Consider the following 27,341-nt stretch of genomic DNA (forward strand, 5'->3'; position numbering starts at 1 on the left):
ACCCTCCTGCTCCGGATACAACACAATTCTAGTAATCGTGGACCTTTTTTCAAAAATGGCTCATTTTATTCCACTGAAAGGTTTACCCACAGCTCCCATTTTGGCCCGAGAATTCCTTGAAAACATCGTCCGGTTGCACGGTTTCCCTTCAGTGTTAATCTCCGATCGAGGGAGCCAATTTATTTCCCATTTTTGGCGAAGTTGTTGTCGTTTAGCGCAAATTGATGTACGACTTTCCACCAGCCATCACCCCCAAACTGACGGGCAGACTGAGAGGACTAACCAAACTCTGGAACAATATCTACGCTGTATGTTGCAACAATCGGAGGGCACTTGGAAGGATGTCCTTTGGATTGCTGAATACGCCTACAACAATTCAATCCATTCAGGAACTGGAAAAACCCCTTTCTTTCTGCTGTATGGAAGTCATCCTCGAACCTCTAATTTGGATCCACCTCATGCTCTCGGAACGCCCGCGGTAGACCATCTGCATGGGACAATAACTCAAGCATTCAAGGAAGCCACAGCTCACCTACAACGAGCCAAGGAAAGGTATAAGAAAGGAGCGGATCAACATCGAAAGGAGGCCCCTCAATACCAAGTAGGAGATCAAGTCTGGCTGTCCACGAAGCATTTATCCCTAAAAGGACCACGCACCTTCAACCCAAGGTATTTAGGACCCTACACGATCTCGGCTGTGATAAATCCGGTGGCTGTGAAATTGGAGCTACCTACTCGGATGAAGATACATCCCGTTTTCCATGTTTCTCTCCTTAAACCTATGCAACCCGGAACCCGTCTGACTAATCCTCCAGAGCCAATCCAGGTGGATGGAGAACTCGAATTTGAAATTCGAAACATCTTGGATTCCAAAATTTCCAAATCGAAACTGTACTACCTGATTGATTGGAAGGGATTTGGCCCCCAGGAGAGATCTTGGGAGCCTTCAGAATATGTCCATGCACCTCGTCTAGTCAGAAAGTTTCATCGGACTTTTCCCAACAAGCCAAAGCCTCCGGAGACGACAGGCTTGGGAGGGGCCTTGAAGGGGGGTGCTGTCATGACCGCTGCCTCCAAGGAGTCGGACCCAGCCCAACATCCTTGGAAGCAGGGTCACAACTTCCATTCCAGGCACCAGCCGGTCCCCACAGGGGCCTTTTGGACCTTGTCCTGGCGCCAGTGGCGCCAGGCTCATAAGGGAACCCAGTCCCGGCACAGGAAGCGCCGGGCTCATATTGAGAGGAATGGTGCTTGGGTGGACCTACCTGCTGCAGACCATGCTGCTCACTTACCTGCAGGATGATATCCTCATCCATTCCTGGCTGGAACTACTTTACCTTCTGGGTGTGGTCAGCACCACTCCCTGGGACTGGATACTGAAACTGTGCTGGAAGCTGGAACTTCTTTCTTGTCTGGGCGAGGCTGTGGAAGGAGACACCTAAGCACTCCAGTGGCCTATTTAAACCACACCCGATCAGTGCAACGTGCTTCGCGTTATTCTGCACTAGCAGCAGGACGCTCACCGTGTCAGCTCCAGAGAATCTTCAGCTTCTGCATCTGTGAACAAGAAATCTTCAGTCTTACCTCCCGGCAGATCAGTCTTCAGTCTTCAGCAGCGTCTGAAAGAGAACAAGGACACCAGGTTAGGACAATACAAAACCAGCGCAGCACTTACCTCGTCCATCGGAGCATCCCGAGGCCGCGTGCTGCACTCTTCATACTCCGGCAATCCTGCGGAAACAAAGGACATTGGTTAGTGAACCTCCGTGTTTATTCTGCTTACCTGTGCCACGTACGCCTCGATCTTCGTCAGGCGCTGTTTGTCCGCACCTGCTAAAACAAGAAGGACATCATTAGGGGCACGGTACGCCATCACTACTCACGTGCCTCCTAGCTGTCATCGGCTTGCCCATTCTCCGGCACGTACCTCGGCGTCCATCTCCACGCCGTCAGCTACGGCTACCTGAAAAAAGGGAAAAGAGACATTAAGAAGTGCATCTTCCTCATTCTGCTGGTCTTTATGAGGTTTAGATTTCACCAGTTTTCATGTCTTTTCGTTCTCCTTGTCTGATATTGTTTTCTGTTGTTTTTGTCCCTTTCCTCCTCTTGTGAGCGCCCTGAGGCCTATGGGTTGGTGGCGCAATACAAAAATATAGATAGATAGATAGATAGATAGATAGATAGATAGATAGATAGATAGATAGATAGATAGATAGATAGATAGATAGATAGATAGAATATACTAGACCGACATAGGCAGGGTCTTATGTAAGTACAATTGGTGGAGCTAACAGCAGGGCGTGTATAGGCAAAAAACGGCCAGTTAGATATATGCATATAAGGAACAGAATAGGGTTAATCTGACATAGGCGAGAGTCTATATCAATACAATCAGGCAAGACTAGCATAAGCAGGGCATATAGAGAACAAAATAGGCTAGTCCGACATGTACATAAGCAGGGTATATGTCGAGCAAAATAGGCTAGTCCGACATAGGCAAGAGTCTATATGAATACAATCAGGCAAGACTAGAATAAGCAGAGCATTTATAGAACAAAATAGGCTAATCTGACATAGGAAAGAGTCTATATGAATACAATCAGACAAGACTAGCATAAGCAGAGCATTTCATAGAACAAAATAGGCTAGTCCGAAATGTACATAAGCAGGGTTACGTAGAACAAAATAGGCTAGTCTGACATAAGCAGGTGTTTAAGTGAATTCAATCAGGTAAGGCTAACAAAGGCAGGCCTGTATAGAGCAATGACCGGCTAGTCTGGCAGAGGTGGACATATATATGTATATATGTGGTATGATAGGGTTAGATTGGGCTAAGTAAACAGAACCGCCTAGTCTAGCAAAGGTAGAAACACTTGTTTAACTGTTGCAGGGTGTTTATAGTGGCATAAACCGTGCAACATAGGCATAGTGATTGGTACAGTTTTAGCAAGTAGCAGGGTGGTCTGCAGGTGATGGTACAACGCCTGATATAAAATAATTTCTCAATGGCGTGGTGGTCAGCAAGTGGGGGCCTTGAAGTTACGTGGTACTAGGAGTCGTGACAGTATTGCTGCATCAATGCTGTCTGGTACGGGCTGCTGAGGGGTAGCTCAGTTTAGAGTACAAAGCTGCATGGAGCGGCTCATGTGACTATGGGGGTCATTACGACCTGGGCAGTAGCCATGGAGCTATCAGCTCCATGGCTGCCTCCCATACCGTGTCTGTGTCCAGTGTTGTGCAATGGGGACTTACCGGTCTAGTCCGACCCTGACCGGACCGGTAAGTCCCCATTGCAAAAGCCATTCCCCATTCCCATTTGAGCCCCTATAGGGCTCAAATGGGGATGGGGAGGGTGCTAATAACGGGCTTGTGACTTGCAAGCCCGTTATAAGTGCCCTGGTCTCTTAACGGGACCCGTAAGGGACGTGTGGTCAGACCACATGTTCCTTACGGTCCCCGCCAAGGGTCCTTGAAATAGGGCGGTAAGGGATTACCGGCGCCAGTCTCCTTACCGGTGCCCGGTATCCCTTACCGCCCAGGTCGTAATGACCACCTGTTTTGTCTTTGTGTCTCTATGGCGGTGGGGTTATTGACAGATGAGTCTGTGGAGTATTAATTGGCATGAGAAGTTCCTTTTTCATACACTTGTAGGCCACATTCCTCATGAACTACGTTATGGAGGGGGATTCTTACTCGCGGTGTCGCGCACCCAGGCGCATTACAGTGGCAAAACAGGGCCTTGTCCTTGGCCTTTCCCACGGGACGGCTCCCGCCTACGGTGGCCGTGATTGGGGGGAAACGACTTGTGTTGCCTAGCAATGCAACAACACAGCCTTGCTTCCATCCCACGTTGCGCCGGCCATGTTGGAAGTGGCAGAGGCACGGTCGCAGCATGGCAGATGGTGAGAAAAGGGGCTCAATGAGCAAGAAATCCTCAAAATATGCAGGTTACACTAAATATAACGATTATCTAACAAGAAAGGGCTGGTGCTGGTCACATCAGGCATAGGGTCGCAATTACTTGCCGTACGGTGCAGATGAGGACACCACTGTGTTTGGGCTGCCTGATTTCATTATGTTGATAGTTGATGGTGCAGGGACGAGGAGGGCTACAATAACAGACCTTGGATTAGAAAATAACTATTATGTCATATTGTGGCAAATTGAGCACAAGTACCAACATATCCAAAATTCATTGGGCCTCATTACAAGTTGGACGATAGCCTTGCCAGTAAAACCGGCAGGTTGCCAGCAAACTTGCAAATTTTTCCTGTGCCCAGGAATGGGCAATTACGACCCTGCCGTCCCGGTAATTGCCCATTCCTGGGTGCCGGAAAATATTCTTCCCAATTCCCATTGAGCCCTATGGGGCTCAATGGGAATGGGGAAGCCGGATGCACCGGCACCATTCGTGAACGGTGCCGGTGCATCCGACATGCTCTGCTCGCGGATGCTGGTACGTCCGCCAGGTCAGAGTTGGGGGGCGAAAAGGCACCTGCGAGCAGAACTCGTAGTTTGCCGGTCCGGTAGTAACGGCGCTGTTACTACCGGACCAGCAAACTTGCAATGAGGCCCATTGTTGGGAGAAAAATATGAAAATGACTTCTGGAAAACAGAGCGTGTGTGTGACAGGAACTATTGCTGCTACATGAAAGAGTTCAGAGGAGGTGCCCCAAAGTATCAAGCAGACATCATGTGAGAAAGGAGCCGCCTCCTCTTTATTCTGGCAATGTAAGTCCAGAACAAGGCATCAGAGAAAGTAAGAGAACGTGTCAAGCAATATATGTGAGGGGGGAAGTAACATCTCATCTCACGACATTACAGAGTAACTCTAAGGCAGGGGTACACAACTGATTTTGACAGAGGGCCGAAAGTACCTTACATGAGGACTATAGTGGGCCGAAAAGTAAATGTGGGCGGGGCGGTAGGCGGGGCAAGCGGCTTTTTAAACCCCCAATTTGTATTAAAAACATGGAAAAAGAATATGTTTTTGAGGGGTAACGATTTTTATTTGCATTTCAAACTTACATTTTGTACTACACATTTTCCATTGTTATAATTTATTTCTATTTAGTTATTGTATCTCGTCTGTTTAATTAACTTATATATATTTTATTGACCCTAGATTGGACATTCCGTTATTTTGGACTGCTATAGTTTGCTGTTTGGGTTGCCCAAGAGGATTATGGCCTTCGTTGAGTCAGGTTTCCTCAAAAAGCAAAGGATGTACATCTCATAACTGTGCCTGTATTAGCTTTATTATTGGGTTCCCTCTTGGGGTGCAACACTATGCCCCATGGCTCCCACCCCCAACCAAACACGATGCCCCATGGCCCCTTCACCCCCAACCAAACACTATGGCCCATGGCTCCCTCGACACCCCAACCAAACACTATGCCCCATGGCCCCCACCCTTCAACCAAATACTATGCCTCATGGCCCCCTCACCCCCAACCAAACACTATGCCCCATGGCTCCCTCAACACCCAACCAAACACTATGCCCCATGGCACCCTCAACACCCAACCAAACACTATGCCCCATGGCCCCCACCCCCAACCAAACACTATGCCCCATGGCCCCCTCACCCCTCAACCAAACACTATGCCCCATGGCCCCCTCAACACCCAACCAAACACTATGCCCCATGGCCCCCTCACCCCTCAACCAAACACTATGCCCCATGGCCCCCACCCCTCAACCAAACACTATGCCCCATGGCCCCCTCAACACCCAACCAAACACTATGCCCCATGGCCCCCACCCCTCAACCAAACACTATGCCCCATGGCCCCCACCCCCAACACCCAATCAAACACTATGCCCCATGGCCCCCACCCCCAACCAAACACTATGCCCCATGGCCCCCTCACCCCTCAACCAAACACTATGCCCTATGGCCCCCACCCCTCAACCAAACACTATGCCCCATGGCAGCCCCCCCCAACCAAACAATATGACAGTTGGAAAAAACACCTTTTTGGAGGTGTACCATTTTATTTGTATTTAAAACTTACATTTTGTACTATACATTTCCCCAAATCATACAGGATGAAACAGTGAACCAGAGATAGTTGATCAGTGAGAAACATTGCAGCGTTTCTCAGCTGTCAGTTTCTGTTTCTGGATCTCGGGCTCCAGTGAGGTTGTTCCTACTCTCAGGATAGCATGGAGATGTTGGTCAGTTAGTCTTGTCCTTAGGCTGGATTTATGTAGTTTCATTTGTGAAAAAACGTGCTCACAAATGTAAGTACTGCCAAACATAGAAACCATCTTTAATGCTTCCCGTGAAAGATTGGGGAATTGCGCAGTGTCCAGAGACTGATAGAAGACTAATAAAGGCATCTCTCTGTATCTCTGTGCTTATTTTTGAGGGCACTACAGCACCGAAGTTCAATCAGTTCTAGTTGCAGTTCAGGTTGCACACTGTCAACATCAGCAGAGAAAGGGTCTGCAAAAAGTTTAAAAGAGGCTCGCTGGGATTTTAATTGTGAGAAACGATTATCAAAAACATTTTGCAGTTCCTTCAGGACCTTCACATGCCGATACCACCCTACATACTTGTCATGGGGGGAAACCTCTGCACATGCGGGGTAGTGTACCAGCATCCCTTTCTCCAGTTGGGCTGTCAGAAGCCTTAACTTTATTTCAAAGGTACAAACTGCCTCAAACAGATCCGATATGAGATTTTGTCTTCCTTGCAACTTTAAATTTAAATTATTGAAATGGCCTGTCAGGTCAGTCAGAAAAGCAAAGTCAGCTACCCAGTCATGATCTTGCATGACAGAAGTGTCCATTCCCTTTTCATCAAGGAATGCTTTTATTTCGTGCCGTAAAGCAAAGAATCGCTTCAGCACATTGCCACGACTAAGCCATCGGACATCCGTGTGATATAGGACATCACCATAATCCGCCTTTACCTCTTCTAGAAACGCCTGAAACAATCGGTGATTTAAAGAGCGTGCACAGACAAAATTAACCGTTTTCACAACAAAGTCCATCACTTCAGTGAATTTCAAATGTTTTGCACATAATGCCTCCTGGTGGATGATGCAGTGATTATTTTTTTCATGGACAGCCTTCTCGCCCAAGTGCCTTTTCAAGCAGCCAATAAACCCATTTTGCTCCCCAACCATGGCTGGCGCCCCATCAGTCCTCACGCCTACCAAAGCATCCCATGGTAAATTTAAATCATCAATGACTTTTTGAAAGGCATTAAAAATGTCAGCACCAGTAGTCCTGCCATGCAAAGATACCTGGGATGCCAGTTCCTGAAATACTTTGCATTGATTATCGACCCCGGAATGAAAATTAAGAGTTGGGCTGTGTCACTTGCGTCCGTGCTCTCATCAAGGGCAGCTGAAAAGAACTTGACATCGGTGTCCAGTCATTTGGTCGACAGACAAATGGTCGAAGCAATTTTGTCGAAAGACAAATGGTCGAATTTTTTTTTATTTATATATTTATTTTTCAGGTTTTTGATTAGAAAAAAAGGGTTTTTTACCAAAAAAAGAGGGTTGGGGGGGACCCCCCCAAAAGAAAAAAAAATGTGAAAATACAAAAAATTCGACCATTTGTCTTTCGACCAACTTGCATCGACCATTTGTCCTGTCGACCATTTATTTTCGACCAAATGACCTGTAACCCTTGACATCCTTACACCGCATTTTCAGTTGGCTGTAACATTTGTCAGCCATATCTACAATACGCCGCTGGATACTCATACGTGAAAGGGGAACATTTGTAAAAGCATCTTTTTTTTCTTTACACACTGGGCCTCATTACGAATCAGGCGTTAAGGGGTTAACGGCGCAGTAAACGGCGCCGACCCTTAACGCCTGATTCCGAGGTCCCTTAGCGCCATGGTGAGTTTAACGCCTGCTTTTTGCAGGCGTTAAAATCCATGGCGCTAAGGGACCTTGGTGCTAATTACGCCACCGTAATTTACGGTGGCGTAATTAGCGCCTTCCCCACTTCCATATGCCCTATGGGGCAAAAATGGGAATGGGGAAGGGTAAAATGGGAAATGGGGATTTACCACCCCACTCACCTTGGAATGGGGCGGTAAATCCGCCATCCACCATGGTGTAAACTTAGTTTACACCATGGTGGTAAGGGTACGACCCAGGCGGTAACTTACTGCCTGGGTTGTAATGAGGCCCATTATGTGTTAAACTCTACAGATTAACCAAGGTGTGTAATGCGTCAGACATCCATTCATTTCATTAGTTGAAGCTTCCCCGGTGTCATTGGATTAAGCAGTTCCCTTGTGTAATGAATGCTTCATAAGAAGTTACCAGAAGCTTTGGAAGATAAGTATTGTTACCCTCGTGGAAAGGCCATTAAGGAGGACGCGCACACGGAGTGGAGATAACAACTTCTTTATTCATCCAATGTCTAACAGGAACTGGCGCCTTCGCGCCTTACCCAGAACTCCCCACTTTCCTTCCCGCTCCCCAATACAATAGCTCCGCCTACCCAACGGCGGGGGCTGCACTCGTTAACCCTCGAGTGCCTGGCAACACCACCCCCGAAAAATATGTCCAAACATCAGAGTCAACACTCTTCAACTAATCTCACCGGCTTCTTGACGACTCTCCGAGGTCTCTCGTCAAGGGTGCTTGGCCCCGGAGGTTCCGGAGCACCTTCTTCCTGGCTCACTCTGTCCGGGTCTCTTCCCGGGGGAATCCACGGGTCATCCCGCGGCTCTTGCGGTTCTGGAGAGACCGACCTCTGTGGCAATTCTAGTCCCTCGCGTCTGTTGTAATGTCTAAAATGTTGACAGTTCCTGGTGACAGCTCTATGTTGGTCCTCCGCTGTCACCATGGTGCCTTTGACTGCGGTTACTCTCATGGGGCTTGGGGCAAACCGCGGATCTGTCTTCTTGAGTGTTGGTTGCTGCACGAGCACTTCGTCCCCTATGTGAAAGTCTGGCAACGTTGCATGGCGGCGTGAGTCGGTGTCCCATCTCGCTTTTTCTTTTGCCTCTGCATCCTTTTGAAGCACCTCCACGTCAGGCGACTCCTCATGTGACAGGTTGTGAGGGATGCGGGTTCTCACGTTGTAACGGAGCATTAATTCTGCGGGCGTATTTCTATGTTTAGAAAAGATGGCTTGCAAAGAACACAAACCATAGTAAGGTACGCACACAGATATATAACATGCATATATATGTGTGTGTCCATACCTTACGGTTTGCCTACTTTTCAGGCCATTTTTTTAAAAAAACATTTCGGTTTTATAAAAGATGGCTTTGAAAGTACACATTTCAAGCCATCTTTTATAAAGCTTTGACTACGGACAAAATTGTCCGTCGGCAAAGCTTTATGAAAGATTGCTTGAATTGTGTACTTTTCAAGCCATCTTTCATAAACCTCGAAAAATATCAAGGTTTCCCCAGGTTCGCCGAGGGTTAAAGACGCCTCGGCGACCTGGGGAAACAAAGGGACAGTAACTGCCTCTGGTGACCCCTCGCGCGAGAGGTCACCAGAGGCAGTTACTATGATTTACAGAAGTGGCAGCCAGGCACAGCATTGCTGTGGCTGGCTGCCACTTCTGTCAGATCGCCTGTGTTGCGTGTGGTGGGACGGGGGCCCCGGCTCAGTCCCACTTTTTGGAGACTGCCGGGGCCCGGCCCCGGCAGGCCCCGGCCCACTTAAAGCCCTGGGGAAGGGTAAAATGGGGATTGGGGATTTACCGCCCCGCCAAGGTCGGGATGGGGCGGTAAATCCGCCAACCACCATGGCGGAGTTGGCAGCTTAGCGCCATGGACCATGGTGCTAGTAGCACCATGGTCCTCCGCCATGGTCGTAATGAGGCCCAGTATTTCATTCAGAAGAAGCCAAGTGCATGAAAATCAGAAATCATTATATGGCCATTCGTACTGGACTCCTCTCCGGTGAAGAGCGCGCAGTCTCTGGGGTTTCCCTCCACCCGAAAGGCCACACACACACACAGCCTGTGTGACCGAGCACATGGAGTCATGCGTGCCAAGCCTAGAGGTGTGGGCGGAAACCAAGGCTCAGATCTGAAGGCCGGCGCCCAGGTAGCAGCATCTCCTGCACTGGTGAGAGGCGACACGCGCACGCGCACACGCACGCGCACGCGCCCACCAGACACACGCACGCGCACGCACGCAAGACTGCTCTTTTTCGTGTGTTTGCGTGTCTCTCAGCTGTTTTTTGTTTTGTTTGTTTTTATACTAGTGGAGTGGGGGGGTGGGGAATGGGGGGCATCAGTGATGCTCTGATTACTTACCGGTAATCTTCATTACTCCTAGTCCTACTCTTCCTCGTCACAGTACTTACTTCATGAGGCACCCGCCTCCGACACAGGACCTTCTTCTATTTCTTTAAATCCCTATAACTCCTCCCCCACATCCATGTCACTCAGTTTCATATTACCAAGCCGGAGCATGGGACCTTCCCCGCAGGGAGGGTGAGGAGGGTCGTCAGTACTGTGACGAGGAAGAGTAGGACTAGGAGTAATGAAGATTACCGGTAAGTAATCAGAGCATTACCTCCACGTCCACTCTTCCTCGTCCCAGTACTTACTTCATGAGGTATACCAAAGCATCAACGGGGAAAAGGTCCCAATGAGACAGAGCCAAAAACAGTGCAGCAAAACACACCCACAATAACTCTTAAATCACATCCCCACAGACAAAAACTCCAACCACGAAGGAACCAACCCCCGAGTGGGAGAAACTCAACCCATAGCGGTTGATGAAAATGCCTAGACCAGCCAAGGCGGCAGCCATACAAATCTCTTGCAGAGAAAAACCCTCCTTACATCGGGCCAGGAAGCCGCGAAACCCCTGGTAGACCGCCCCTGATTGTGCGCAGGCACAGGCAGGCCAGAAGCCACATAGGCCCTAGAGATCACAACCCGGAACCACCGGAAAATGGAAACCACAGATGCGTTATGCCCAGCCCCAGCCAGACCACAAGCAATCAGAAGACTATCAGATTGGTGGAAAAGGCAAACCAAGCCAAATACTCCAACGCGTCCCGCCGGACATCAATGTTAAGCTGAGCCACCTCCTCAGGCGTTCTTGGATCATGAAAGAAGTCAGGGAGAACCAGACCCTGAGAGGTGTGAAACCCGAGAGACAACTGAAGGGAGAAACTTCGGACCACACCCCGGCACCACCGAGTCTGGCAGCACCCTCAGGAAAGGAGCGTGACATAAGAGAGCCCCAATCTCCCCAAGCCTACGGGCAGAAGTGAGGGCAATAAGAAAAGCAGATTTCAGTGTAAGATGTTTGATATCAATCTCGGAAATGGGCTCAAAAGGAGGCCCATGAAGGAACCGTAATACAAGAGGGAGATCCCAAAAGGAAAGCCCTTTATCAGCACAAGGAAGGGAAGAAGAAAAACCCTGGATCAACTTCCCCACCAACACCTCCCCATCCAAGTGACCGTCAGAGTCCCCCAAAAGGAATTTCATGGAGGCCCGCTGAGAGCGAAGCCTGGAAAAACTGCCAGGCCCCTGTCAAAACCCCTCCTGGAGGAACCGAAGGATAGCAGAGGCCAGAACGCAGGGGAGGGATCCCAGACTGCCCATACCAGTCTCGGAAATGGCCCCAATGTCTGCCTAACACCTTCAGAGTGGAGGGTCTAAGAGCATCCATTTGGACTCAACTACAGGATCTGAGAACCCCTGAGATATCAACCTAGACTGAGCAATAGCCACACCGCCCATTGCATCCGGTGGAATTCTAACCGCAGATCCCCTTGAAGGGGACACGGCCACCTCGGAACCAGCCAAGGTTCCTAGGAACGAAGCTCCAACAGAGAGGGGAGCCAACTCCGGCGGCACCAGAACAGAGCTAACAATAACACAGTCACCCTGGACACTCAGATGCGCCAAACCACCCGGGGCAGAAGGGTAATAGGCGGAAAGGCATAAAGGAAAACCCCAAGGCCACTGTACAGAGAGGGCGTCCATCCCCCAATCCCCTCAACCTGAAACCGAGAGCAGAAGAGGGGAACTTCTGCTGAGGCCGGGGATGCAAACAGGTCTAGAACCAAGGACCCTAATCTGACACAGGTCACCGCAAAGACCTGGGCCAACAGGACCAGTTCTGCAGAGGAGTGAAAACCGGCGTCTGAGAAGATCCGCTTGAACATTGTCCACCCTTCTGATCCGTGAGGCCAGCAGATACACCAGATGAGATTCCTCCCAGGTGCCTATCAGCGCTGCCAGAGCATTCAAGGAACAGCCGGAACCTCTTTTGCAGTTCACATATGCCAAGGCCGTCGTATTGTCCGATCGGACCAAAAACCGCCGACCGTCCAGCAACTCCTCGAAGTACACCAGAGCTTGCACAATGGCACAACTCTTGCCAATTGGATGATCACCGGCTCTCCCCAGATCTCACAACCCTTGAGCTGAGAGGACCCCCAATGTATACCCTTTCTGCTGGTGTTGGTAGTAGGAGAGGTCACAGGAGGAAGGACCAAGCACACCTCAGCCTGTAGACCTGAAACCCCCCGCCACCATAGCAGGGACACTCGCAGCGCTGGGGACACTGAAAACAAAACTACGAAAGCCGAGATGTCGGGAGCCAGTGGGAGAGAGTATAAGACACCAGGAGACGTAACCGAAGACAGGCTCAAGGAACTGGAAAACATGCAAGACGCCACGTGCCCCGTAACTTCAGCAACAGGTGAGTCGAGACATACTGCCTTCTGAGAACCCAGCCCAGAACAGCCAGCAAGCGCCCCCCCTGCACAACATCCAGAGTATGCTCTCCCCAGACGTCCGGACAAGCAGTGCAGGGTCTTGAGACCCATAAGCAGGTGACACATCCTAGAAGGCATTGGGACCAGGAACACCCGCAAGTAGAAAACTTGACCCTGAACAGGGAGAGGAACGGGCAAGACGGTAACCCACAACAACCGTTCGGAGAGAACGGATCCCATGGCCAACTACTTGGACCGTGAGCTGGGTACCAAAGTCCTAACCATGCAAACCTGGACAGGAGGAGACAGGAACGGCAACTGATACCCCCTCCAGAAGGATCCCATTACCCAGGAAGCCGAACCCCACCGGTCCCATACACCTCCGAGAAGATAGAGACGAGGAGCCAGGGAAAACCGCCAGTCACTGCACTTGCACCAGAGGGAAATCACAGGACGTGGAAACAGGCCTGCGCCACAATATAACAGCATGCTTGTCAGCCCACAAAAAGATTTGACCTATCAAAAGGAAGATACTGGACAGCCCAGAAGTCCAGCAGACTATGGCCCCCTCAGCCGACAGAGGAGCCACCAGGCTGGCGTCAAAAGGGCAGAGTACTGTCACAAAGCGGGGCAAAGCAATCCATCCCGGATAGCCGACATCAAAGGCAACCCCCTACCTGAGGTATGCCTATACTGGAAAACCCACTGAAGTGACATCCCCCTCCACCGGCACCAGGGGCTCTGAGAACCCCTCTAAGCACAGACATGTGCCACCATGTGCCCTATCACTTCCCACAAGTCTGAGAGGAGGCGTGAAAGCAACACGTCAGCACCGGAGGACCTAGGGCCTAAAAGAAGAGACACTGGGAACCCCCTGCATGGCCGTTACTTCCATGATCATTTTCCATAATCCCATGCCGGACAAGGGAAAAGCAAATCAACTCCTTTGACTTTCCCTTGCGCAGTTTAGAGGAAGAGGACAGGACAAGGAGTCTGCGTCCATAGCTAGCACAGACCCAAACACACCACTAACACACCACATGACTGAGAGGTGGCTTGAGCCCTGTATCCAGTAGCTGGTAGCCCCATGCTCTAAATCGTTCCAATGCATCGGTCTAGGAAGGATAAAGGACCGAGTCAGCACCGCTGAGACTCGAACCCGAAGTGTAGACTATGCCAGGCCGGTACCCTTCCGGCCGCTTGCAGATGTGTCCAAAATCTGCGCCGTATTCACAGGCAGCACGCAAGGAATGCAGCCAACATCCGGTGCATACTGGGCTGTGTGTGTCTGAGGAGCTGGTGGTATGTGACATGTCTGTGACAGAACAGAGCCCCGCACTTTCAAATACTCTGTCACAGTCACCCCACGACAAGAAGCAGAGAGTCCTCACAGCAAAAAAGGAAGGCTAGCCCATACTGCCAAGTGCTTGCCATCATTTCCAATAAAGATGTGTACACAGAGCACGAGGTAACGGCCTTTCAAAGGAGTCAAGATGGCCATACCAGCAAGAGAGGGGAAAACATCAAGCACAGTCCTCCCCTCTCCTTACCTTCCCCCAGAGAATGCAGCTGACATCCGGTGCATCCTGGGCCGTGTGTCTCTGAGGAGCGGGTGGTATGTGGCATGCCTGCGACAGAACAGAGCCCCCACACTTTCAAATACTCTGTCACAGTCACCCCACGACAAGAAGCAGAGAGGCCTCACAACAAAAGGGAAGGCTTAGCCCATACTGCCAAGTGCTTGCCATCATTTCCAATAAAGATGTGCACACAAAGCACGAGGAAAACGGCATGTTGAAGGAGTCAAGATGGCCACACCAGCAGGAGAGGGGAAAAATATCAAGCACAGTCCTCCCCTCTCCTTACCTTCCCCCAGATAATGCAGCTAACATCCGGTGCATCCTGTGCTGTGTGTGTCTGAGGAGCGGGTGGTATGTGACATGCCTGCGACAGAACAGAGCCCCCGCCCTCCCAAAGACTCTCTGCCACTGTCACCCCACGACAAGAAGCAGAGAGGCCTCACAACAAAAGGGAAGGCTAGCCCATACTGCCAAGTCGAATCAAGATGGCCAAAACAGGAGGAGAGGGGAAAAACATCAAGCCCAGTCCTCCCCTCTCCTTACCTTCCCCCGGGCCGTGCAGGACCCGGGACACAATGCTCACGCTGCGGTCCGGAGCCCAGCAAAGAACCGAGCGAGGCAATCCAGCTCAACTGTGACCCCAAGCCCCGCAGGGGGCCCAGGAGCAGTGCCGCACCTGAGGGAGCCGAGGGCCCCGCCACACAGCCCCCCCCAGGGGGCCAGCAATCGGTGCTCCCCAGTGCCCCGCACCGGGAAGAAAAAGTCCAACCTGCCGGAGGCAGGAAAAATTTAAACTGAGTGACATGGATGTGGGGGAGGAGTAATAGAGATTTAAAGAAATAGAAGAAGGTCCTGTGTCGGAGGCGGGTGCCTCATGAAGTAAGTACTGGGACGAGGAAGAGTGGACGTGGAGGTAATGTCATTCCCCGGGTTTGGCTTTTGGGACTGTAGGCAGGGATGGTGCAACATGGGACTCATTGAAGACGACAGCAATGTGCTTCATCACCTCCGCCGCAGCAATATTCTCCTGAGCTCTGCAATACTTGTCTTTTTTTTAATAATGCGAATAAAGCATTCTTATTTTGTTTCTCTATCTTCTCTGCGCATGCGCTTGCGTCGTGATTCCAGAGTCTAGTTTGGGAGCACCCATCATGCGCACTTTCCTGTTTTCCTTACTGCGCATGCCCAGAGGTCGCGACCCAGCTCTGCGCATGTGTAGACCGCCTTGCGAATGTGCATTCTCTTTATAATTTCCGTTTTTTTGCGCATGCTGTTTCTCCTGCCCTTTTTCTGCGCATGCTCATTTACTATCCCCTTTCTGCGCATGCTTTTTGCGCTATCCCGTTTCTGCGCATGCTCCTTTCTGTTCTCCCCTTTCTACGCATGCTCATTTACCATCCCCTTTCTGCGCATGCTGATTTGCTATCTCCTTTCTGCGCATGCTCATTTACCATCCCCTTTCTGCGCATGCTGATTTACTATCCCGTTTCTGCGCATGCTCCGAGGTGCTGTCCGGCTCAATTGATGGAGACCCCGCTCCGGGGAATGTGATCCTGGAATCTCCTCCTCCCTGTACCTCATTTTGAGCTCAAATAATATATTTTGAAATGGGAACGCCTCACAGGCATGAAACAGTGATAATGGCATCATTTACTGTGGGTGAGTGACAGGTGCTCTGCCCCCTCCTAAGCCTTTCTCCAGTGCAGGTGATGGGGGGCAGTGCATGTGATGGGGGGGACAGTGCAGGTGATGGGGGGGGGGGGGGGGCAGTGCATGTGATGGCGGGGTGGCAGTGCATGTGATGGGGGGGGGAGTGCAGGTGATGGCGGGGTGGCAGTGCATGTGATGGGGGGGGGAGTGCAGGTGATGGCGGGGTGGCAGTGCATGTGATGGGGGGGGGAGTGCAGGTGATGGCGGGGTGGCAGTGCATGAGATGGGGGGGGAGTGCAGGTGATGGCGGGGTGGCAGTGCATGTGATGGGGGGGGGAGTGCAGGTGATGGCGGGGTGGCAGTGCATGTGATGGGGGGGGAGTGCAGGTGATGGTGGGGTGGCAGTGCATGTGATGGGGGGGGAGTGCAGGTGATGGCGGGGTGGCAGTGCATGTGATGGGGGGACAGTGCAGGTGATGGCGGGGTGGCAGTGCATGTGATGGAGGGGCAGTGCAGGTGAAGGGGGGCAGTGCAGGTGATGGGGGCAGCGCATGTGGTGGGGGGCAGTGCAGGTGATGGGGCAGTGCAGGTTAAGGGGGGCAGTGCAGGTGATGGGGCAGTGCAGGTGAAGGGGGGCAGTGCAGGTGATGGGGCAGTGCATGTGATGTGGGGGGGCAGTGCATGTGATGGGGAGGAGCAGTGCTTGTGGTGGGGGGCAGTGCAGGTGATGGGGCAGTGCAGGTTAAGGGGGCAGTGCAGGTGATGGGGGCAGTGCAGGTGATGGGGGCAGTGCATGTGATGCGGTGTGGGGGGCGGGTTTATTGGACCTCTGTATGGCGCCCTTGGGGATACAGTGGGGCACTGCTTCGTACTTGATCCCCTATGGATCGGAGGGTGGAGGGCAGTGGGGGTTCTGGTGGTGGACAGCAGTATGTGGGTGAGTAGGAGTGAGGCTGCAGTTGAATCCATGGAGGCAGAGTCAGGTTGGCAGGTGGTCATAAAGTCAGTGAAGCCCGATCAAGATCCTGCTCCTGCTCTCGAACGTGGAGGCTGGTTGTAATGGTGCCTACACGCAGGTGTTTCCAGGAGCCACAAAACAGGGGAGACATAGTAAATCATGAGAATAACAAAAAGGAGCGGTTACATTGGTCTTGCGACAATCCTACCCTGCAGGGCATGACAAGGTGAATAGTGCAAGGGAAAGGAGGGGTAGAGGGAGAAGTGCAGAAGTGGGGTGCCCCCATGGGCGGGAGTGGGCAAGTGCTGGTTGAGCCGAGGCGGCAAGTGCCGGGGCGGGGGAGGCGGGGAAGAGGAGAGCAGTGGACAAGAGGACTAAGTTGGGAGGGTGCAGGAAAGGGATTCTAAGGGCAAGTGCTGGAAGAGGGGGCTGAGGGGTGAGGAAAAGTAGAATGCCCCTGAGGAGAAGAAGCTGACAATTGGACTTATTGGCAAAGTCCATGATGTGTGGAGAGGAGAGAGAGGAGTCAAAGATGACCCCAAGGGTTTTTGCCTCACAAGTGGGTGAGGGGAGGGGACCCAAGAAGTCTGGCCAGAGAGTGAGGGGTAAACTAGGAGCAGGCGTCCTGACCAGGGCTCTGGAGACAATCTGGTTATGATGATGGTGGCGGCGGGAGATGGGCTCAGGATTAGATCAGCAGCTCCTTCTTTGCACATTTCAATTATATATTTTCTCTGTCATGCAAATACTTTGAGTATTTAATTTAGATCATTCTTATTGTACATGAATTAATCATATGATAATGTTTGCTTTCTGCAGACCTGAGTACTTCATTAGCGTGTCCTGGTGTTCAGTAAAAAGTAAGGATCACAGGCTACAAAAGGTAAGTAACTGCTGTGATATATGTATGCTTCTTTGCAAATACATAACAGAGCGCTTTTCAGTGGTAACACCAGAGCAGATATACAGCCGGAGTGGGATACGTAAGAGAGTTACAGCTGTGACAGGGAGGCGAGGGGCGGGCAGCATTAAGTAAGTCAGGTGGCGCAAGGGGCGATGTGATGGCCTAGGTGTTGAGGAAGAGGGATTCCTTGAAGAGGTGGGTCTTTAGTTATTTTCTTCGCGCCTTGAAAGACTTGTGTATAGGGGCGTTATAAATGCCATATCATATATCAATTGTATGAGCTTGGGGCTAATTGGTCATTGAAGGTGGGAGATTTGGCGTGGATGATAGCATGTTTGTACAGCCCGGAGGTCCTCCTGAACACCAGCCTTCGGGCATCTGAGGGTGTTTTCTTCCAGCGTGTTTCTGCAAGTTGTTTTTTGGTCTGGAGTTCCGCATCCGACCGTATCTTCCAGTTATGCCTCATATCAATGGCAGGGCCACCAGCATGTCTCAACGCAAGAATGTTTACATCCCTGCTTCGCGCTCCTAGGTTCTATTTTCTCTTGTTCCCGCTCCTGGCTCCTACTTGCTATTTGATTTCCCTCGCTCTCCTGGTTTCTCCTTCTTCCTTGTTTCCCGTGCTGCCGTTTCTGCAGTATCCTTCTCCGTTTCTTGATTCGTTGGATCTCTCCTTACTTACTGCTGCTGCTGCTCTTCCCTTCATCCTGGACTAACATGTCTGACAACCTCTTCTGCAGCAACAACATCTTTCTAAAGAAACCGGCACAGGTTTTTCCCTACTCTTTGGGGCACACGTTTTTCTCCTATACATCTTTGGCATTTTCCTCCGGGGGTCACCCTACCTGGGCTCACGCTATTCAGGCATGGTGACGTCAGGTGAATGTCGCCCCTATCTCCACGACTCTGGCTCCCAGAAAAAATAGGACAAGAAGTCTCCTGATAAGAAGACCTTCATAGTGAAGGCACAGGTGAGTGACAGCTCGACTTCTGACAGTTTGAGACGCCCAGGGATCACCAAATCTAAGAATATGGGCCAGTTACAAGACTTGTTACCAGAATGCAAGAGTTAAGCATGGAGATGCAGTCTTTGAAAGCAGAAAATGCCGCGCTTCGCCAGCTGGTGTGAACTCGTGATGTCTTGGCTCAGGAGAACCCGTCTCTGGGAACTGTCCTTGAAAAACATGAAGGATCACCAAAGAAATGATGCCCCTTCTTGGATTCTTGCTGGGTTCATTTGACTTTTAAGCCAGTCATATACTCAGCAGATAGGGCAAAGGTTGGGTTCATGATCTTCCACCTGACTGTCAATGCCCTTTCCTGGGCAACACCTTTGGTTTCATCAGGGGAGCACGGCTAGGTTTGTATTTTCTTTATTTGTAGAGCGCACCGGGCCCGGAGGCAACAGGCCGCTTTCTTGGAAGCCTTCAAGTTAATGTTCGATGGACCCGCTGTGGTCTTTTATTTTATTTTATTTATTTATTTTATTTGTAAATTTTTAGAGCGCGCAAAGCCTGGAGGCAGCTAGGTGCTGTGACTTAAGGAGTTGGTTGTGATATGGTCAGTAGTATAATAACACACACATTCAGTACATATGTTACATTTACATCATGAGATCAGGTTGTTACATAATGGCATCAATTGTTACACGGTCATGATATGGTCAGTATAAAGGCAGTTACACAATGTCACTTGTTTGTTTGTTTGTTTGTTTAGTATTTATTATGCGCACCGGACCCTGGAGTATAAGGGCGCAGAAGGTAAGAAGATGTACAGCTTAGAGCACGGTTACAGGTTAAAGGTTGCAAGTTCATCATTTACAGGGATGTGATACATGTGACAGGTAACAGGCAGGTGGGAACAAGTTCATGCATTCATTTAACATTTGTTGTCGTCAACCAGTTGATCACATTTTGCCTGAATTTGGTAAAAGATTGTTCTAGCCCCACAGTGGTGGGTAGTTCATTCCATAATTGAGCGGCTTTGACTGGGAAGCTGGTTCCGCCTATGGTGGCAAGTTTAAATCGGGGTACTTGGAGATGATTGGTGTTGGCTAGTCTTGTTTGTCTTGTGGCGTGAGTTCTGGTGAATCTGTCCTTTAAGTATTGTGGAGCTTCATTATGAAGTGATTTGTGTGTAAGGGATGCCGTTTTGAGTCTGATTTTCTCGTAGGTGGAAAGCCATTTATGTTTCCTTCTTGTTTCTGAGATGTGTTCTCTCTTGGGAATGTTCAAAGCAGCTCGGAGGGCATTGTTTTGCTGTATCTGAATTTTGTTAATGGTGGATTTAGTGGCTCCTATGTGCAATGCATTACAGTAGGCTAGTTTGGAGATGATTAGGGCTCTGGCTAATGTTAGGCAGTTGTGCTGAGATAAGAATTGTTTTCCTGCTCTAATTAGTGTACATGTGTAAGCTGTTGATGAGGCTAGGGAATTTACCTGCTTGGAGAATGATAAGGTAGAGTCAAGGTACATACCTAACGTTTTTACTTCTTTGGCTACTTGTATGCAGTTCTCATCGATGATAAAGGAAGAGTAGTTTGTACTTAGTTTTTTAACAATGGGAGCGACCTAGGAGAAGAAGCTCAGTTTTATCATGCATTCAGTAAGAGGCTAGGTTATGTTGCATTAGTTCAGTTTGTTACTTATTTGCCATGCTGATAGTGGAGTCGTCAGTCTTGGCTTATGGAACTGTGTGGTCAGGTGGTCAAGAGGTTGGACCTAAATAGTGAGGTTTTTAGGTTTTTCATGAAAGACCAGTAAGATGTGTCATTTCTAAGATGCGAGGAAAGTCCATTCCACATTTTGGGTGCAGTCACTGTGAAGCTTAGACCTCCAGCTTTCTGCCTTCTGTATCTGGGTTTGGAAAGCAGGTTGGTGTAGTAGGATCGAGTGGGTCAGTTAGAGTGATTTTTACAGATCAAGTTATTTAGGTAAGCCAGTGCATTATTAGCGCTACATTCTTTCAGCGACTGGGAGCCACTAGATGTTCCTCCTGGTAGTCGAGATGTGATCTTTGTAGGGGATATTCAAGGCTGCTCTAATTGCGTTGTTTTGTACGATTTGTAATTATTTTATATTTCTTGAGCTGGTTCTTGCAAATAGTGAATTGCAGTAGTCAATCCTGGAAAGTATCAAGGCTCTGGCCATGGTGATAGAGTTGTGCAGGGAGAGGAATGGTCTACTGGCTCTAATCAATTTGGATGTGTATGCCGCCAAAGAGACTGTGGAATTGACATGTCTATATAGGTTGAGTGATGAGTTAATGTAGACCCCAAGTGCTTTTATTTCGTTGGCAACCATGATCGTGCTGCCATCAATGTTGAAAGATTTATCATTTAGAGGGAGCTTAAGTTGGGTTTTGTTTCCAATTAGAATCAACTCGGTCTTGTCATCATTAAGACATAATTCGTTAGAAGCCATCCAAGCCTGGATTGCCAAATACATTTTATTTAAGTTTTCTGAATCTGTATCGTAACAACCAGTGATTGGGATAAGTATTTGCGTATCATCCACATACTTTGTGTACGTGATACCCATTTTGCCAAGTTTATCAAATAGTAACTTCGTAAATGCATTGTAAAGTGTTGGTAATACACATGAACCTTGTGGAACCCCACAGGTTACAGAGACAGGAGGGGCTGCTTAGGTATCTGAGAAGACCCTCATGGTCCGGTTAGAAAGAAAGGATTTGATCCATTTAATGGCTTCGGGAGAGAAGTGGGCAGCGGTATCAAGATGTTGGCATAGGATATCGTGGTTAACCAAGTCAAAGGCGGCCGAGAGGTCAAGTAGGAGGAGGATGCACAGGTTACCTGTGTCTATAAATTGGTCCATTTGTGTTTTCAAGTCTAGAAGAGCTGTTTCAGTTCCGTGGCCTGGCCTGGATGGAAACCTAAGCCCAAACTTAGGCCCAAAAGGTTGTTACATTCTAGGAATTGTTGTATCTGCAGATAAGCTGCCCGGTCTAGGATTTTTAAGAGGAACGGTACGGTCGGGATGGGATGGAAATTTGTGGGGATGTTGGGGTCTAGTGCTGGTTTTTTCAGCAATGGAAGAACTCAAGCTGTTTTTAGGTCTCCCGGGACCGAATTAGTGGCAAAAGAACTTTTAATAATGCTGGTAATGAAAGGAGCGAGTTCAGTTGCACAATCCTTTATCAAGGTTGCAGGGCAGGTGCCGCCCTTGCATATGGAGGGTTTAAGGCCTTTGATGATGATGATAGTGTTTCCTTCATCAAGGTTGCAGGGCAGGTGTCGCCCTTGCATCTGGATGGTTTAAGGCTTTTGATGATGATGATAGTGTTTCCTTCATCAAGGTTGCAGGGCAGGTGTCGCCCTTGCATCTGGATGGTTTAAGGCCTTTGAGGATGATGATAGTGTTTCCTTCATCAAGGTTGCAGGGCAGGTGTCGCCCTTGCATCTGGAGGGTTTAAGGCTTTTGATGATGATGATAGTGTTTCCTTCATCAAGGTTGCAGGGCAGGTGTCGCCCTTGCATCTGGAGGGTTTAAGGCTTTTGATGATGATGATAGTGTTTCCTTCATCAAGGTTGCAGGGCAGGTGCCGCCCTTGAATCTGGATGGTTTAAGGTCTTTGATGATGATGATGATAGTGTTTACTTTATCAAGGTTGCAGGGCAGGTGCCGCCCTTGCATCTGGAGGGTTAAGGCCTTTGATGATGATGATAGTGTTTCCTTTATCAAGGTTGCAGGGCAGGTGTCGCCCTTGCATCTGGATGGTTTAAGGCCTTTGATGATGATGATAGTGTTTCCTTTATCAAGGTTGCAGGGCAGGTGTCGCCTTTGCATCTGGAGGGTTTAAGGCTTTTGATGATGATGATAGTGTTTCCTTCATCAAGGTTGCAGGGCAGGTGTCGCCCTTGCATCTGGATGGTTTAAGGCTTTTGATGATGATGATAGTGTTTCCTTCATCAAGGTTGCAGGGCAGGTGTCGCCCTTGCATCTGGATGGTTTAAGGCCTTTGATGATGATGATAGTGTTTCCTTCATCAAGGTTGCAGGGCAGGTGTCGCCCTTGCATCTGGATGGTTTAAGGCCTTTGATGATGATGATAGTGTTTCCTTCATCAAGGTTGCAGGGCAGGTGTCGCCTTTGCATCTGGAGGGTTTAAGGCCTTTGATGATGATGATAGTGTTTCCTTCATCAAGGTTGCAGGGCAGGTGTCGCCCTTGCATCTGGAGGGTTTAAGGCTTTTGATGATGATGATAGTGTTTCCTTCATCAAGGTGCAGGGCAGGTGTCGCCCTTGCATATGGAGGGTTTAAGGCCTTTGATGATGATGATGATAGTGTTTCCTTCATCAAGGTTGCAGGGCAGGTGTCGCCCTTGCATCTGGAGGGTTTAAGGCCTTTGATGATGTTGATAGTGTTTCCTTCATCAAGGTTGCAGGGCAGGTGCCGCCCTTGCATCTGGATGGTTTAAGGCCTTTGATGATGATGATAGTGTTTCCTTCATCAAGGTTGCAGGGCAGGTGTCGCCCTTGCATCTGGATGGTTTAAGGCCTTTGATGATGATGATAGTGTTTCCTTCATCAAGGTTGCAGGGCAGGTGTCGCCCTTGCATCTGGATGGTTTAAGGCCTTTGATGATGATGATAGTGTTTCCTTCATCAAGGTTGCAGGGCAGGTGTCGCCTTTGCATCTGCAAGGTTTAAGGCCTTTGATGATGATGATAGTGTTTCCTTCATCAAGGTTGCAGGGCAGGTGTCGCCCTTGCATCTGGAGGGTTTAAGGCCTTTGATGATGATGATAGTGTTTCCTTTATCAAGGTTGCAGGGCAGGTGTCGCCCTTGCATCTTGAGGGTTAAGGCCTTTGATGATGATGATAGTGTTTCCTTCATCAAGGTTGCAGGGCAGGTGTCGCCCTTGCATCTGGAGGGTTTAAGGCCTTTGATGATGTTGATAGTGTTTCCTTCATCAAGGTTGCAGGGCAGGTGTCGCCCTTGCATCTGGAGGGTTTAAGGCCTTTGATGATGATGATAGTGTTTCCTTCATCAAGGTTGCAGGGCAGGTGTCGCCCTTGCATCTGGAGGGTTTAAGGCTTTTGATGATGATGATAGTGTTTCCTTCATCAAGGTTGCAGGGCAGGTGTCGCCTTTGCATCTGGAGGGTTTAAGGCTTTTGATGATGATGATAGTGTTTCCTTCATCAAGGTTGCAGGGCAGGTGTCGCCTTTGCATCTGGAGGGTTTAAGGCTTTTGATGATGATGATAGTGTTTCCTTCATCAAGGTTGCAGGGCAGGTGTCGCCTTTGCATCTGGAGGGTTTAAGGCCTTTGATGATGATGATAGTGTTTCCTTCATCAAGGTTGCAGGGCAGGTGCCGCCCTTGCATCTGGATGGTTTAAGGCCTTTGATGATGATGATGATAGTGTTTCCTTCATCAAGGTTGCAGGGCAGGTGTCGCCTTTGCATCTGGATGGTTTAAGGCCTTTGATGATGATGATAGTGTTTCCTTCATCAAGGTTGCAGGGCAGGTGTCGCCCTTGCATCTGGATGGTTAAGGCCTTTGATGATGATGATAGTGTTTCCTTTATCAAGGTTGCAGGGCAGGTTTCGCCCTTGCATCTGGAGGGTTAAGGCCTTTGATGATGATGATAGTGTTTCCTTTATCAAGGTTGCAGGGCAGGTGTCGCCCTTGCATCTGGATGGGTTAAGGCCTTTGATGATGATGATAGTGTTTCCTTTATCAAGGTTGCAGGGCAGGATTCGCCCTTGCATCTGGATGGTTTAAGGCCTTTGATGATGATGATGATAGTGTTTCCTTCATCAAGGTTGCAGGGCAGGTGTCGCCCTTGCATCTGGATGGTTTAAGGCCTTTGATGATGATGATAGTGTTTCCTTCATCAAGGTTGCAGGGCAGGTGCCGCCCTTGCATCTGGATGGGTTAAGGCCTTTGATGATGATGATAGTGTTTCCTTCATCAAGGTTGCAGGGCAGGTGTCGCCTTTGCATCTGGAGGGTTTAAGGCCTTTGATGATGATGATAGTGTTTCCTTCATCAAGGTTGCAGGGCAGGTGTCGCCCTTGCATCTGGAGGGTTTAAGGCCTTTGATGATGATGATAGTGTTTCCTTTATCAAGGTTGCAGGGCAGGTGCCGCCCTTGCATCTGGAGGGTTTAAGGCCTTTGATGATGTTGATAGTGTTTCCTTTATCAAGGTTGCAGGGCAGGTGTCGCCCTTGCATCTGGAGGGTTTAAGGCCTTTGATGATGATGATAGTGTTTCCTTCATCAAGGTTGCAGGGCAGGTGCATCTGGATGGTTTAAGGTCTTTGATGATGATGATAGTGTCTGAGATGAGCAGTGGTGTGAAGGCAAATTTATTGACATTGGAGAGTTCCATTGCAGGAAGTGATGGTGAGCAGGTTTGGTTGAGGTTAAGTTTGGATTTCTTTTGTGCTATTTTTTGTTGTAGTAGGGAAACTTTGTCAGCTAAGGCATTTTGGATGGTAGAGAACCATAGTTCGATTTTGATGGTGTGGTCAGGGGTGGGTGCTGGCGACATATGTTTGTAAAGAATTGTGAATAATTCTCTGGTATTGGATTGGGCATTAGAAATTCTTTAGTTATATACTTCACTTTTAGTATTTATTTTTTTATAGCTGATTGCTAATGATTGGAAATGAGCTATGTTGGAGGATGTTAGGGACTTGCGGCAAGTATTTTCTGCAAGTCTTTTGGTTAAGCGCATAGTGTGGAGTTCAGGGGTGAACCAGGAATTAATGTGTTCATTAGGTCTGGCTTTCCTAATTATCAGAGGGGCTATTTTTTCAATAGCGGCATGAATAATTTTGTTGTAATTGCTAGCTGGTACCAAAGGGTCGAGGGCCGCATTTGGCTGGTCCAATAAGGGTGTTAGGAGTGGTATCATGTTGTCGCGGTTGATGATTTTCATGGTTCTGGTTGGTAGTGTTGGTATTGTTATAGATGGTTTGGCCTTTCTAGTGATGATAGTAATGTTGAAGATTATGGTGTTGTGATCAGACCATGGTGTGGGGGTGTTAGAGAGGATGTTGGTGGTGCAATTAGTATCTGCTATCCAGTCTAAGATCCGTCCTTTTTGATGTGTGGGTGAGGAAATTCTTTGTGAAAAGCCTTGGGCTTTCATAGAGTTGGCCTGGAGATCTGGCTGGGTGTCCAGGGGATCGTTCAAACCTAGACTGAAATCGCCCATAATGATGACTTGGGAGAGGGGTTTCAACTTATGCGCTAGGGTAGATGAAATGTGATCTTCAAAAGTGGACAAGGCGGCCAGGGGCCTATATATAAAGAGTAGAGTGTGCAGGTGTGGGTAAGGGTGATTTTTTGTGAGATAATTTCGCCTGCAGTGAAGGGGAGTTCAGTTGAGATTTTCTTATCTATTAGGGCTTCCCCGCCGCCTTTTGCTGTTGTTCTATCTTTCCTGTATATCGAATACCCCTCAGGAATGGCCAGTGAGAGGTGGGGGCCCGATGCAATATGGAGCCATGTTTCGGTGACTCCCATAAAATTGAGGTCATTTGTTTTGATGACATCAGCGATGTCCAGAGCATGGGCAGTAATGGATCGTTAATAAGTGCTCCTTTCAGTAAGGTGTCATTAGGAGTGACTGAGTTTTTAAATGTGGGATGAACTTCTAATAGGTTGTTAACTTCTGCTGTGTGGGTCAAAGGCTTGGTAGAGGTGCCGGCAATAGGAGCTTTAGCGCTGATCAGATTGGTATTTTCCTGTTCGGCCTGCGCTAAGTTTAGGGCGCTATGGACCTTGAGCTTTTTTAGGTTACACGTACTTGAAATTTGTGGTTTGTTAGGTTGTTGGAATGACCGTGAGGATAGTCTAAGTTTTCTAAGGAGTCCCACAACTGGCCGTGAGATGCGTGGTGCGCTACTGGTTTGAAGTTTTAAGATCTCAATTTTATGTGTAGTACTGGCAAGGTGTGGATAGGCTGAAACTGTCAAGGGGTGTCTCTGAGCTGTCCGTGCAGATAAGCGGAATGCTCTTGTTCGTAAGTCTCGGGGGAGGGTAGTTTGTAGAGATAGGTGAGTATTAGTGTAGTAGTATGGCTTTGTCAGGTCATTAGGGGTAAGGGGGTGTTAGAAAAGATGTGGGAGTGGGGGAAGGTATTGCTGTCTTGGGGAAGGGGGTAAGGCAAGGGATAGGGTGATGACGGTTGCATCGTATGCGGGCTAGGCCAGTTCCTATCTGAATGAAGGCTCCTGCTGTGCAGGGCATATACATTCTAGTTAGGGTATCCATTGGAAGAGATGGGTGAGGGTGTTTTCCTTGATGAAAGCTAGTTTGGGTTAGCAGTTGTAATATTAGGTACATTAACCTTACGTTGCGGTTTGTGAAACCTGTCATATCTAGAGAAACGTGTGAAAATGGCATTCAGGCTGTAGTGGATTCAGAACTCAGATAGTGGGCCTCATTAGCAGTTCTACCACCAAACTCGCATCCGACACTGGTGTTCTTTGTCCTGTCCGTTGGCCATCTTGCCCCTTCACCTTCCCCAGGTAGAGCCGACCTGGGCCAGACCTTATTTGGTCATGCACTTTTCACATATCCTAATG

The 27,341-nt window shown here is 49.1% G+C and overlaps 1 protein-coding gene and 1 long non-coding RNA gene across 3 annotated transcripts in view; one reads left to right on the forward strand and one right to left on the reverse strand.

The window, feature by feature from the left end:
- Positions 1 to 15,049, reverse strand: part of LOC138515685 (uncharacterized) — a 107,000-nt gene extending 91,951 nt beyond the window's left edge. For both annotated transcript variants that reach the window (XR_011282160.1, XR_011282159.1), the window contains exon 1: positions 14,810 to 15,049. This is a non-coding gene — a long non-coding RNA (uncharacterized lncRNA). The remainder of the gene's footprint in view (positions 1 to 14,809) is intronic.
- Positions 15,050 to 15,762: 713 nt separating this feature from the next.
- Positions 15,763 to 27,341, forward strand: part of LOC138515436 (zinc finger protein 850-like) — a 221,132-nt gene continuing 209,553 nt past the window's right edge. The window contains exons 1-2 of the mRNA XM_069630278.1: positions 15,763 to 15,925; positions 17,694 to 17,757. The gene's annotated coding sequence lies outside the window, so the exon portion shown is untranslated. The remainder of the gene's footprint in view (positions 15,926 to 17,693; positions 17,758 to 27,341) is intronic.

This window comes from Ambystoma mexicanum, chromosome 6q, assembly GCF_040938575.1.
Source record: "Ambystoma mexicanum isolate Mex_15411 chromosome 6q, UKY_AmexF1_1, whole genome shotgun sequence".
Lineage (NCBI taxonomy): Eukaryota > Metazoa > Chordata > Amphibia > Caudata > Ambystomatidae > Ambystoma > Ambystoma mexicanum.